General features: G+C 41.2%; 1 protein-coding gene across 4 annotated transcripts in view; it reads left to right on the forward strand.

Moving 5' to 3' along the window:
• The window catches only part of RUSC2 (RUN and SH3 domain containing 2), a 51,374-nt gene that overhangs the window by 23,652 nt on the left and 13,792 nt on the right, over positions 1-13,930 (forward strand). For 2 of the 4 annotated variants that reach the window (XM_016222956.2, XM_016222958.2), the window contains exon 1: positions 7,206-7,409. The exons of the other annotated variants lie outside the window; for them this stretch is intronic. The gene's annotated coding sequence lies outside the window, so the exon portion shown is untranslated. Of the gene's footprint in view, positions 1-7,205; positions 7,410-13,930 lie in introns of those variants that run through there. 4 annotated transcript variants of the gene reach the window in all.

A 13,930-nucleotide genomic window follows, 5' to 3' on the forward strand; every position in this document is an offset into this window, starting at 1 on the left:
CCAAATCTGGAACAATCTGAGCATCAAAATCAAGAATACCAGCAATGGATTATGATCCATTGAATTAAAAAAAAAAAAAAGAGGAATCCAAGAGTCTATACTGATACCAAATAAATACTGGAAGGAAAGAAGGAAAAGGGAAATCTTTCTTATATTAGAATGCCAACTAATAAATGTAGAAGGAATAATAGAAAATAATTGTCTTTCAACCATCAGAGCAAATAACTGATTCAGTGAAGCATTATCAATGGATGCTAGCATTTCTGTAAAGCATTTATAGTTTGTAGAGCACTTTCACTCACTGTCTTGAGTAGGCTACTGTTAGGTCCATAGCAAGAGGTATAATGTATCTCCCCTTAGTCTCCACATCCTTTTTTTCACCTAGTGACTCCCGATAAAATAGGCTGGTCCAGGCATGGCAATGCTCAGTAACCAATGATTATATTCATATATGTTTTATTTTCACCACCCCTGGGTCTCTCTAATAGTCTCATGTTACTTGCTTATCTTTGAGATTTTTATCCTTTATTCAAAACATTTCGTACATAGCTGATATGTATTCTGTATCGGACATTCTTAATATCTGAAATTCTTGCAATTTTAAATGTATTATTTGTTGTTTGCTCTGTCACTTGCTCATAGTATCCTGTTTACACCTATATTTGTGATCTTTGGTATAAACTAATTTTTGCTTGCTGTTTAATTTTGAGAATTCTGTCAGCTTAAGTTGGGGATATTTTCCTCCAGAGAAGATTTGTTTCTGCTTCTACCAGAAGTTGTAGGGAAACACCAACCTTGGCTCACTTGAGCTTATTTTAAGGGTCTCAGCTTAATGTGGGAAACTCAGGTTTAGCTACCACGCCCTTTTAGTGGTCTAAGGCATGTCATTCTGACCACACATATTAGAATGCTTGGGAAATTGGCCCATAGGCAACTCTGGTCCTCCCCGTTGCTTACTTACCCCCTGCTCATGACTTTTTCCCCTTTTGGGGGGTGGGGGAGCAGACTTGGAAATTTCTCCTATTTTCTCTGAGACCTGAAATGCTTTTAAAATATATGTTATACAGGTTTAGTTTTTTGCACAAGGGAGTCCCTTAACATCTTGTTCACTGTAATGCAAGTAGCAAAGGTCTATATAATTTGATATCTACTTTTAAATTCTCTTTCAAGCCTTTTTCTATACCAGTAAACATTATGAACATGATTTCTTTTGTTCCATTATATTCCATTGTGTTGCTAGACCACTGTTTATCCATTTTTCTATTGGATATTTAGAATATTTTCAGTTTTTTGCTGTTCCAAGTAACAGTACACTGAACATTATTATGGTAATGTAAGGTAAATTGGGATGAGGGTGGTATAGAAAAGCATAGCTGTTATTCTGGGCAAGGATTGTAAACTCAAATGCTTTACAGAGTTGGGGCAAATAACGCAAATGAGTAAAGTGAACCAGTGAAGCTGGCCAGGTAAAAAAAGACTGTAAAAAGTGGCAGGTGCCCTAGCAGGCAGGGCATTTGGTTAGAGCAGTGTCCTGATACACCAAGGTTGTGGGTTCAATCCCCAGTCAGAACACATACAAGAATGAGTCAATGACTGCATCACTCAGTGGGATAAAAAAAACAGTATTTCTCTCTCTCTCAAATCAATTTTAAAAAAATGGTGGGAACATGTCAGACCGAAGGGCACATGCCCATCTTATGAGGGCAGCCACTTTTCAAGTCCAGCTGGTTGTTGCCATCTAGGAATGGGGGCCTGGTATGTTCACTTCTTCTGATTTTTCAAGTAAGATAACCTGGAAATTCAGATTTTTTTTTAATATTCAAAAGTTTTATGGTGACATTTTATTATGCAAACTACATAAAACCTGCTGACACAAAAAACATGACTGTCAGGCTGTCACTTTGCAACTTTTGCTCTATGGTCATGACTGTGGGAGTAAATGGTAGGGAAGTACTGACTGAAAATGCAGCCACTGAGTCATCTTTCCATCCTCAGTATGAAAATGGAGAAAAACGAGGGTTAGGATCTCAGCATTGAAGATTTATTTACTAAGACTCAGCTTTTTGGTTTGTGTCTTCCTTCCTCTTGTTCTCATCAAATATGCTATTCTCAGGCTAAGCTAACCTTTTGAAAGCTGACTTGGGCTTGCCATCCAGTAGCTTCATCAAACAAACATGGCTGATGCCCTACTAAGTGTCAAGGCTCTGTGCTCAGAATTACTTATCAAAATATAAGACACAGCCCCACACTCCAAAAATAGCTGTCATCAAGAGACCAAAAAAAAAAACACACCACAAAATGCCCAAGGCTTGGAACCAAATGAGTTATACAGACAATTGGTATTGAAGAAGTTCGGAAGAAAGACTTCCACGATAACAGAATTCGGAATAAACTTGGCATGCGATGGAACATGGTCGAATAAGTAGGAAGGAACTTTGAACACCACATTAAGGAATTTGGATTATCCTGTAGGCAGTTGGGAGCCACTGGAAGCTTTTAGTAGTCGGGTGACATATTGAAGGCAGTCCTTTGGAGAGAGTAACCTTATATCAGTATATAGGATAGCTGAAAGGGCCAGAATGAAAGCAAGAAAATTAGTTAGAAGACTATATAACAATTCAGAGGAGAAGTAATACAGGTGAGGATTAGGATGATAGGAATTAGGGGTAGGAACTTGAAAGGTAATATAATAAGGTCTAAGAACACTGACTTTGGAATCAGATAGATCTGTATCTGAATCCTAGATGAAACATTTACTGACTGAGTTACCTTAGGAAGATTATTTAATATCCTTGAGCCTCAAAGTTCTCACCCATAAAATAGAGATAATAGTACTTAGCTTAGAGAGTGGCTGTATGGATTAAATGAGATAATGTAAAAAAGTGCTTAGCCTAATAGCTAGAATATAGTAAAAGCACAATAAATTATTAGATCAATGCCTAAAACGTTTGGAAGGAAGACTCAGCATGACTTGGTGATTGTTTGAATGTGAAGAGAGAGTCCAGATGACTCAACATTTTTAAGCTTGTGTTACTAGTAGTTCAAAGAAAGCTAATTTCAAGTAGAAAAATCAATTTGGCTTTAAGGTGTGTTGATTTTGAGTTAATAGTAAGAAGTATCTAATAGACTATTGGAGATTTGATTCTGAAAGTTCAGGAAGAATGTAAGATTTGTAAATCAACAGCATAATGGAAAGGGCTAAACCTTTCTCAGGTTGAAGACTCAGTTCTGAGCCTTCTTGAAAATCTACATTTAAATATGGGCCAGGTATTGTTTTATTAAACAATGAAGAAAGAATGATCTAAGAAGTAGAATGAGGAGGACTGGTAGTGTAGAAGCCAAAGGGAGGGAAAGGTTTCAATAGGAGAGGATGGCTAAGTGTCAGACAATTCAAATAGTATAAGTTCAAAAATTATAGCTGCTTTAGACAGTTTAAGTATTACAGGAAGACAGACTTCTGGTGCTTAAGGAGTGGTTAAGGAAAAAGAAGTTAACATAGTCCATTTTTAAAAGAATTTTGGTGTTGAAAACAAAAGAAGGGGGAGTTGTCTGAGGTTCCTGGGTTGACATGCCAGTGATGGCTAAGATAAAAGACAAAGTGATTGCGCCATTTTAAAATTCTCCCAGCAGTGTATGAGGGGTCCAATTTTTCTGCCTCATCATCAACACTTGTTATTGTCGGTCTTTTTTATTTTAGTCAGTCTAGTAGGGTAAAGTGGTATCTCATTTTAGTTTTGGTTTGCACTTCCTTAATAACTAATGATGTTGAAATCCTTTTAATGTGCTATTGACCATTTGTATGTTTTCTTTGGAGAAATGCGTATTCAGATCCTTTGCCCATATTTTAATTGGGTTATATGTCTTTTTATTGTTGAATTATAAGAATTTATAATATATTATGGATAGAAGTCCTTTATCAGATATGTGATTTGCAAATATTTTCTCCCATTTTGTGGGTCGTGTTTTCACTATCTTGATTATGTCCTTTGACACACAAAAGTTTTCAATTGTTGTGTGTTTTTTTTAATGAACGAGGCACTGTTTTATTCTTGCTTAAGACTGAAAGCTTTTTATTTATTTATTTTTTATTTTCTTTTTAAAATATATCTTTATTGATTTCAGAGAGAGGAAAGGAGAGGGAGAGAGAGAGATAGAAACATCAATGATGAGAGAATCATTGATCAAGCCCACAACCAGGCATGTGCCCTGACCAGGAACTGAACTCTGAATCGCCTGGATCCTAGATCAAGGCTCAACGGCTGAGCCACGCCGGGCCGGGCAGTTTTAAATTATTTTGAAGTTCACCTTACTATGGTTTATTGCCTAAGAATGTGTTGCCTAACTCAAGGTCATGAAGAGTTACTCTTTTTTTCCCTAAGCTTTCTTTTTGATTGTTTTGACTCTCAATATGATTTTATTTTCGTTTCAAGTGTACAGCATAGTGCTTCAACATTTATATAATTTATGAAGTGATCCTCCAATATTTAATGATACTTTTTTTTTAATAGACCTTTTTTGTCTTTTTACAAGAACAGCAGGGGTCTTTGCTTCCAAGCCTTTTGAGTCAGATCTACCCACCACACACTCATTTACACTCAAGGAATGTCTCTTTTTGGACTACTCTCACTGAATAAGACTAACCACCTCCTGTATGGCAAGCACTGTGCTAGGTTTTATGGGAAACGCAAAATAAAAATTATGCTGTCCTATGCACTGAATATTGGAGATACAAAGGTGAATATAACTTAGAGTGTGCAGTCTAGAAGAGGCATTAAGGAAGAATGCAAAAATAAAAGAAAATGACCGTGTCAAGTGAGAAATGACTTACTTAGTCCTTAAACCTATCACAGACTGATGTTAGAATCCTATAATGATCCCCTGGTTTTTGTGGGATTTTTTTCTTGTCTGTAAAATAACAATCTGCAGCCATGGGTTCAGAAGACAGAGAGATCATTTCTGGCTCTGGGGTGATCAGTGAAGATTTGATGGAGGAGTTGATCTGGGTCTTGTAGATATTGGGTAATTCTGACTACAGCTAAGTATAATAGGCAGGAGAGTCTGAACAAAGTGGAAATGAGCTTAGGAAACAGGTTTGAAGGACTACATGATGGGGTATGGGAAATAAGGTTGGGTAGAAAAGTAGAGAACCAAGACTGAGGACTTTGAAAGCCAAAGTGAGGAGTTTGAACTTGATTCTCTGAGTAATGAGAAACCATTAAAAGGGCAGGAGGAACGACATATTGAAGAAAGAAAGTGCTTTAGAGAGATGACTCTGGCAGTACTAGAAGGTAAATTGCAGGTGAGAAGACTAGTTAAGAGGCAGTTGAGGTTTATAACATGACAGTATTTGTATTTTGTTTCTAGCCAGAAAATAATTTGATCTTTCATCAGAAGCCCTATAGATCAATAGCAGGTGGACAGTAGGTGACTGTGGTCTGTGACATGGTGAAGTAAGCCAAGAGCTGCAAGTACGAGAGCTACCGCCTCCTCTATAGGCCACTGGAAACATTCATAAGCAGTGGCTCTCCAGTGTGGTGCATGGCTTAGCCTCACACACATTTCAGGGACAAAGACCCTGGGCCCAGAGCTCTTCTAATAAGAAGCTAGAACTCCATGAACTTGGTCATGGAAATTGACTTTGCCCTAATCTACAGCTGCTTCTTCAAAACCCTTTGAGGTCTGTATCAGTTGGGGAGAGGGAAGCACCGTGACACCATTTCTACTCCTTTACTTTCCCTGCAAGGATCACAAATGGTTTTATGAACAGCAGCCTCCCTCTCTTCTCCCCTTCCTCGTTTCCTGCGTTGTAGGATCAAGGGTCCATGGCTCTTCAAACAAATCTAGGTTGGAGATGGGTTTGGGCATTTTAGCCACTTCTGTTCTCTGTACAATTCAGCTCAGCTCAGCATATCATCAGTGGGCACATGAGTCTCATAGGGAATAGAAGAAGAAGAAGGGGAAAGACGCTCTCTCTCTTCTGTATCCTGTGTGGTAGCTGCTCTGTTCCTGGCCAGAGGACCCAAGCCTTCTTTCTAGGCACCTGAAATCCAACAGCTTGGCCATGGAGTCCAGATAGTCAACACTGGAAGGAGCCCTATGCAGGGCTAGTACTTAGGGGCCAAGCCCAGCTTGAGGCCATCTCTATGTTTAAGGGTGGCAGCAGGGGGCAGTGGCATGAAGTAGACAGAGACATGCTGCTACTTACTGTACAAATGGATCTGGCTGTGGCTTCTCTGCTGTTTACTGATTCCCACAAAACTGGCCCAGAACTTGAGGAGGGTGAAGGAGGGAAGGGGTAGAGGGTTCCGTAGGTCTATAGGCAGAAAATATTTTTTTTCTGACCTAGAGGAGACCACTTCCTTTCCTTAGCCTTCCTTTCTCTAGAAAATAGGCCTCCCACTCCCTCTGCCTGCCCAAATGGATTCTGCCTTCCCACAGACCCAGCTGGACTCTACTCAGCTCTGACCAAAAACTGATATAAGTGACAGGGGAAGGTTCTACTCCATTAACAGTAGCAAACCCTCTGAAGATCCAGGGAACTGAATTGGACCTTGTGTTAGGAAAGGGGCCTGCAGCCAACTTGGTCCTAAGGCTCACTACCACCCTGTGTATAGAAGCCTGCCTATGGCCCAGTCTCTTTGCTGAGACAGACCCCATCTCTCTGAAGAGGCACGCCCTGAAAGCCTAGTGCTAAGTCTAGCCAGGCACCCATAAAGACCCAACTTGGTGTCACTGCTGGTCCTTGCAGCCTCCCCTCAGGGCTGCAGGAACCCCGTCCCAGGCCGGCGGCTCCACCCCGAGGCTAGTCTGGAATCCCAGTGAAAGGAAAAAGCTGGAAAACAAGAAGTCATTCAGAGTGGGCAAAAGAGGAGGGAGAGGTTTCTGGCTATGATCTAAAAGGAGGGGCCTAAGGAAGGAAGGAAACTCTAAGCCTCTGCCCAGACTATTTCCTGAGACTCTTAAGGACAAGAGAGGTGCTGGGTCCAGTGCTCTCCCTAATTTCCTTTGCTTGAAAGTTCTCATCTTCCAGCACTGACTGCCCTCGGAGGCCGTCTCCTTTCTCTACCCTCCCGCTCCCCTAGGCTGAAGGCCCTGGGGACCGCCGGGGGGAGGCTGAGCGCGGTGCGGCGGCCGAGCCCGCTCCCCCCCCCCCCCCCCCCAGCAGCAACGTCACCGCAGCAGCGGCGGCTGCAGCGGCGGCAGCAGGGATATTGGGGCTGGGATTGCGCAGCCTCCGTGCATTAGCAACGATGCCATTGTATTAGCAGAAATCAGATCTTAGGAAATCGGCCTAGTCCCCCGTGTGTGGCCCCGTGGAACAGTGCCTCAGCTGGAGCTGTCACGGTGGAGCTTGGTCGGAGAGCGAAAGGAACAGAGCTCCGGGGTTCAGCGCCAGGCTCCTTCCAGAGGTATGGCTCGGCCGAGCTGGGGGAGGGGCCGGCACGGACGCTAGGGTAACCGCTCAGCACCATTTGGGCCCTAGCTTCTGAGGGTTAGCTTTGCCTTTCCTAAAAAGAGAGCGCGAGCGTGAGAGCAAACGTTAGACAAGCTCATCCATGCATATATTTTGGCTCTGGTGCAGGGATGGATAAAAGCAGAAGCTTGGGCTAATGCTTTCCCCCCCACACCAAGAAGTGGAAGAGCCCCTCCTTCCTTTCTGGGCATTTCTAATGAAGCTGCTGTAGTGTGGGTCAGGGTGGCGGGGGTCTGATCTAGAAACAAAGGCTTAATGGGAGGAGACACCATCAAAGCCACTGTAAATTTATGATGGAGAACAAGCAGGGATCTGGGGGCTTTCAAGAGGAAGGGCTGGGAGCATGCTGCCCGTCCTTCCCCTCCACATATACATACATGCACATACACGCACATACCGTGTCTTCTGGCATTGTGGGAGCCACCACACTGCAGGTAAGGGTGGAGTAAGAAACAATGTTGACCAAGAGGCTCCACAGTGTAGGGGGCACGAGGGGTGGCAGTCACTGTAATGCCTAGGGCGCCTGACCTGTTATAATCAGTCTTCTTATACAGACTTAAATTTCTAACAGGAAGAGCCCTAAGCATAAGCTGGTATTCCTGAATTCACCCTCCTGCTCTCTTCCCTCTAGTGCCACCCAGGAGAGGACTCTGGCAGGAAAAAGGTTATGGGTCATACTGAGGCTCCTTCTGGGACCCCAGGTCAAGGTCAGGTTGCTGGAGAGCAGTTGAGTGCCACTGTCTCCCCACCCTCCTTCAGGGGGCCGAGAAAAGAGGCAAGGGGCTCTATTGCCTGGAAGGAGAAAAACGCTAGTGACCAAAGACAGGGGAAACCTGTCTTTGAAGTTTAGGAACATTTTCCTGCCCAGAGTTACCCTATTGCTGAGCAGATAGAAAGAAGTCCTTAAATTCCCATTTCCTTTGACCACCTTGGTGGAGGAGTCAAAGACATATATGCTAATAGGAATCAGTAGTTCCACTTCGTCATGCAAATATATGGCTAAGGAATATACTGGGAAGTTGTAGGAAGGTGTTAGTTCCCAGGAAGCACTGAAGAATGTGAACTACAGAGCAGGGGGAAGGGTTTGGGGGACTGTGACTGGGGCAGGGACGTGAGGGCAAGAGGACATGGGAACAAGGGCAAGAGGTGGGCTTGGAGAGTGTTATTAGAGCATGGGGCAGTAACAGGAAAGGTTCAGTAGGATCAGAGTAGTGGGTAAATGCAAATTATGTAAGAGTCTGAAAAGAGCTCTTCCACCTTCTTGTTTTCTCTTCGCCTTTATTAGAGCTCATGGGCCACAGTATTAAACTTGTCTTGTTATGGAACAAACAAGTCACTCCCAGGAAAGAAGTCAAAGAGATGTGCTCTCGATAAATGTGCTCTGTGGTGTTTGAAATCAAGTCACCTGCACAATATATTCTCATTACATTCTTAACTGATCAAGAAAAAAGGTCAAAAGTTAGGATTCCTGAGTTCCATCTTAATTCTGTCATTTATTCACTGAGTGATCCTAGGCAAGTCATCTTTTTTTCTGAGTGTAGATTTCCTTCTTTTTTAAAATGAAAGTGGTTCTGTCCACTTTGGTGACTTGTGAGGATCAGTGAGATGACATACATAAAAATGTGCCTGTGAAAGTTTGAGCAGGGGGCAGGGCATGAGTACAACATCTCATGAGATGCCTACAGGACTTCACCTTAGTTAGCTGAACTAGAGTTGTCCGTGGAGGAATGATTGGCAGGTATTTCCCTTGGTTGTTTGGAGATCAGGAAGGAATAAGACCCCTGGAGATACAAAAATATAAAATACAATGAAATCAACTAGTGAAAGACCTTTATACTTAGAATAGGATTTAATACAACCTAAATGAAAAGTTAAAACTGGACAGCTTTTAGGGGGGAAATCAGGAAATTTTGTTATGGTCTTGGGATTGGCGAAGATTTCTTAGATAGGACATAGAAAGCTTTAACCTTAAAAGAAAAAAAAGATAAATGGAACTTCATAAAATTAAAAACTTCTATTAGTTTTAAAAAAAACAACCATTAAGAAAAATAAATAGGCAAATCCACAGGGTGAGAGAAAATACTCTTAAGACATACATCTGCCCTAGCCAGCTTGGTTCAGTGGTTAGAGCAACGGTCTGCAGGCTGAAGGGTCCCAGGTTCGATTCCGGCCAAGGGCATGTACCTGGGTTGCAGGTTCAAGCCCCGGCCCCAGTCTAGGCACGTGCAGGAGGCAACCAGTCAATGTGTCTCTCTCAAATCGATGTTCTCTCTCTCTCTGCCTTCCACTCTCTCTGAAAAAGCAATGGAAAAAATATCCTCGGGTGAAGATACAAAAAAAAAGACATGTATCTGACAGAAGACTTAAATCCAAAATTAATTTTTAAAAATTCCTAAACTCAATTTTAAAAAAAGACAAGTCAATTTTTAACTGGGTAAAAATAGGAGTCAACAAATAACCAAGCACCTACTGCGTTCCAAGCACCACGTGTAGGTTCTAGGGACAGAGAGTTGACTATAGCATAGTTTTTGACCTCAAGGAACTATACTCTAGTGTGGGGGACAGATATGTAAACATGACATTATAATACAACTGTCACATGACATTATAATACAACTGCTATTTTCACTTAATATTTTGTGAACATTTTCTCAAGTCATTAATCATATTGACGCAGCATTTTAATGATACTCTGTTTTGTACATTTTTAAATTGACTATTATTGGAATTTTAGGGTGTCAGCTCCCTCCAGCCAAAGGTTGTTCATCACCTTCCATATCCATTTGTTCCTTACCTTGGTTGAGAGGATCAGCTTTCTCTCTAGACTCTGTATGTCACTATGTTTTTTCATTTGAATGCATGTATGACCCAGTAATAGTTTAATGTGTCAGAATCATAAATTCTTATGTGTGTATACTTGTGAATGCGTCTTGAAAACGGTGGTTAAAGGGGGGGGAGTATTCATTGCAGATCAAGTGATGGCTGTAGCCCATAGGTACTCTCAAAATTACTGCTATATGTATAAGAAAGTTCTCTATGCTACTTTTAGTTCAGACCTTGGATTATGGCCTGGATTCTAGGGAAACCTAGTACCGTATATAAGGGGAAACCCCCTCCCTAACCCCTGAACCGTGGTATCTGTGGTGTTTAAAGGAAAAAACTGTTTAAAATATGTACATAATGGATATTTATTATATACAAATTAGAAAATACAGATGAAACAAAAGAATAAAATTTAAAATAATCCAAAATCACTCAACAGAGATAAGCATTGTTAACATTTGTTGCATGTGCTTTTGAGTTTTCTTCATGCATGCAACTATGGTCTGAATGTTTGTGTCCCCCAAAATTCATATGTTGAATCCTAACCCCCAAAGGTAATTGAGAGTAAGAGGGGGGCCTTTGGGAGGTCATGGGGGCACAGCCTTCATGAATGGGATTAGTGCCCTTATAAAGCAGGCTCCAGAGAGATCCCTTGTCCCTTACACCCTGTGAGGACACAGCAAGAAAATGCCAGCCATGTACCAGAAAGAGGACTTTCATGAGAACGCAACCATGCTCTTGATCTTGGACTTGATCTTGATCCAGAACTGTGAGAAATAAATGTTGCCTTTTATAAGCCACCCAGTCGGAGGTACTTTGCTATAGCAGCCTGAACTGACTAAGACAGATATAGACATTTATTTACAAAAATGGTGTCAGACTGTATGTACTGTTTGTAATCTGCTATTTTCACTTAATATTTTGTGAACATTTTCTCAAGTCATTAATCATATTAACACAGTATTTTAATGATACTCTGTTTTGTACATTTTTAAATTGACTATTATTGGAATTTTAGGGTGTTTCCAACTTTCTGTTATCTTTGTGCCATATGTATTTGAGCCCCAAGTTTTCTCCACAAAGGAATACAAGAGATAGGAGGAATGAAGAGAAAATTATCTCATGTACCTCAAAGCAAAACTTTCCAAAAATCCACTTTATCTCTCTCTACAAAAGCCCACACTTTAAGGAGGCTGCTCTTCCTTTTCCTTGTTCTCACTTTGTCTCTGCAAATGCTCAGTATCCTCCACCGCTCAACTCTGGTTCCCTTCCTCACCTCTCCTTCCCTCTTCCCATAAGCACTAATCCTTTTTTCCCATTTAAAAAAATGTTTTAAATAACAGATTTATTAAGTTATCATTTATATGCCATAAAATTCACCCTTTTATAAAATTGAGATAAGACATACCATAAAATTCTGTAGTTTTGATTTTATTCACAGACTTGCGTAACCATCACCCCTGTCTAATTTCAGAACATTTGCATCACCCCCAAAAGAACCTCCATACTCGTCTGCAGTCACTCCCCATCCCAGTATCTCAGTCCCTGGCAATCACTAATTTACATTCTGTTTCTGTCGATTTGCCTTTTCTGGACGTTTCATGTAAGTGGACTCATATGACATCATACAAAGAAGCTTTTTATGACTGTCTTCTTTCACTTACCATTTTGAGGTTCGTTCATGTTGTGGCATGTATTAGTATTTCATTCTTTTTATTGCTAAATAATATGCTGTTACATGGATATACCACATTATGTTTATCCATTCATCAGTTGATGGACATTTGTATGGTTCCTGCTTTTTTGGCTACTATGCATAATGCTGCTATGAGTATTTGTATACAAGCTTTTGTTCCATGTTTTCATTTCTCTTGGGTATATACCTAGGAGTAGAATTGCTGGCTCATATTGTAACTTTACCTGTTTTCTCATTTGTCACTTGTATTTTTGGTGTCATATCTAAGAAACCATCACCTAATCCAAGATAACGAAGATTTATTCCCACTTCTATATCTCTTAATCTTATAGCTCGGTTTAGCCTCTTTAGTTTCTGCCTTCCTCCATATCTACTCACTACCCCTATCCACACACAAAGGCAAAGAGCGTTCCTCTCAGAAAGGAAGAAGAAAGATGCCAAATACTTGCTTTTGAATTTTAATGTAATTTAACCTAACACATATAGTTATATTTTAATACTGTGCCCCTCATACATGTATTTATTAGCCATTTGAATTTTTTATCTTGTGTATTACCTGTTCATTCCCTTGAGTATGAACTTGCCTAGCTCTTTATTGGACTTTACATGAAGAGCTGTGATCCTATGATCTAAATTAATTAAGTTTTTAAAAATGGATGACATTAAGAGTTCAACTGAATGAGGAAGAACTTAGGCAATAGGGGATTTAGACTCATGGTGGATGAAAGGAAAACGACAGGAATAAAAAAGGAAGGAAGAGAAATGGGTAAATTAGGGGAAATTGGATATGAGGAGTTAGAGCAAGTCAAGACTGGCAGGATCTGAACTTGGTAGCACAGGAGACTAGAACTTGAGGAGGCCATTCTGCCTAGTCTGGCCAGAAGACCAGAGAAGCTCACAATGGCCTCTGTGTACTTGGAGCCAGGAGACCTTGAACAAGAGAGAACTTTACCTTAGCCTATCAGAGGTAAAACTGGGAAGAGAAGACTTTCTAGAGGACCCCCATAGTGAAAGTTCTAGGCTAAAACTGAGCAGAATTTGGATGCTTCAGAAGATCTGTACCCTGAGCTAGATAAATATTAAGACTATATTATGTCTCTTATGTTTGCCAGGCCTTATGTGATGTTGTGCTAGAGTGATAGAAAGGAGATAAAAATAGACCCCACCTCCACTGAGAAGGAAGAGGTTAGCATCAGCCATACCTGCAGTCACTCTAATGGCCCCCTTGGTCTCTGCATTCAAGAAGCTTCAGTGCAGTAGTAGGGAGAGAGGGGGTTCTTAGCCCACAGCCATCAGAGACGGACAAGTATTCTAGGGCTCAGAGGAGGAGGAAGGGGGTCTGAGATGACATAGGGGTCAAACGATAGAGTTTACCTAAAAATACTTTTCTTGCAAAATTATAGCTTATTGCTATGAGGACCTGATATAGAATTTGTGATTTTTCTCCTCATCTGTAAACTTCCGTGCTCTAGCTGTGTCCAAGTCGTCTCTATCCTCTCAGTGCCTAGTACCCCATCAAACATCCTAGTGGTGTTTTCTCAGTTATGTCACTATTCATACTTTTTTTGTACTCGGGATTAGTCATTGTTTACTGCTAAGAACAGGGTCCTTGAAAGAGAAGAAAAGGCCCTTGCCAGTTTGGCTCAGTGGTTAGAGTGTTGGCCCACGGACTGAAGGGTCTTGGGTTCGATTCCAGTCAAGGGCACTTACCTCATACCTCGGTTGCAGGCTCAGTCCCCAGCTCCGGTCAGGGTGTGTGCAGGAGGCAACCAATAGATGTGTCTCTCTCACATCGATGTTTCTCTCTTTCTCTCTCTCCCTTCCACTCTCTCTGAAAAAGCAATGGAAAAAATATCCTCAGGTGAGGATTAAAAAAAATAAAAAAAGAAAGAGAAGAAAATGCTGTCCCTGAGATCCCCAGATCTTCATATGTGGCA

The sequence above is a fragment of the Miniopterus natalensis genome, chromosome 12 (genome assembly GCF_054644295.1).
Source record: "Miniopterus natalensis isolate mMinNat1 chromosome 12, mMinNat1.hap1, whole genome shotgun sequence".
Taxonomy (NCBI): domain Eukaryota; kingdom Metazoa; phylum Chordata; class Mammalia; order Chiroptera; family Miniopteridae; genus Miniopterus; species Miniopterus natalensis.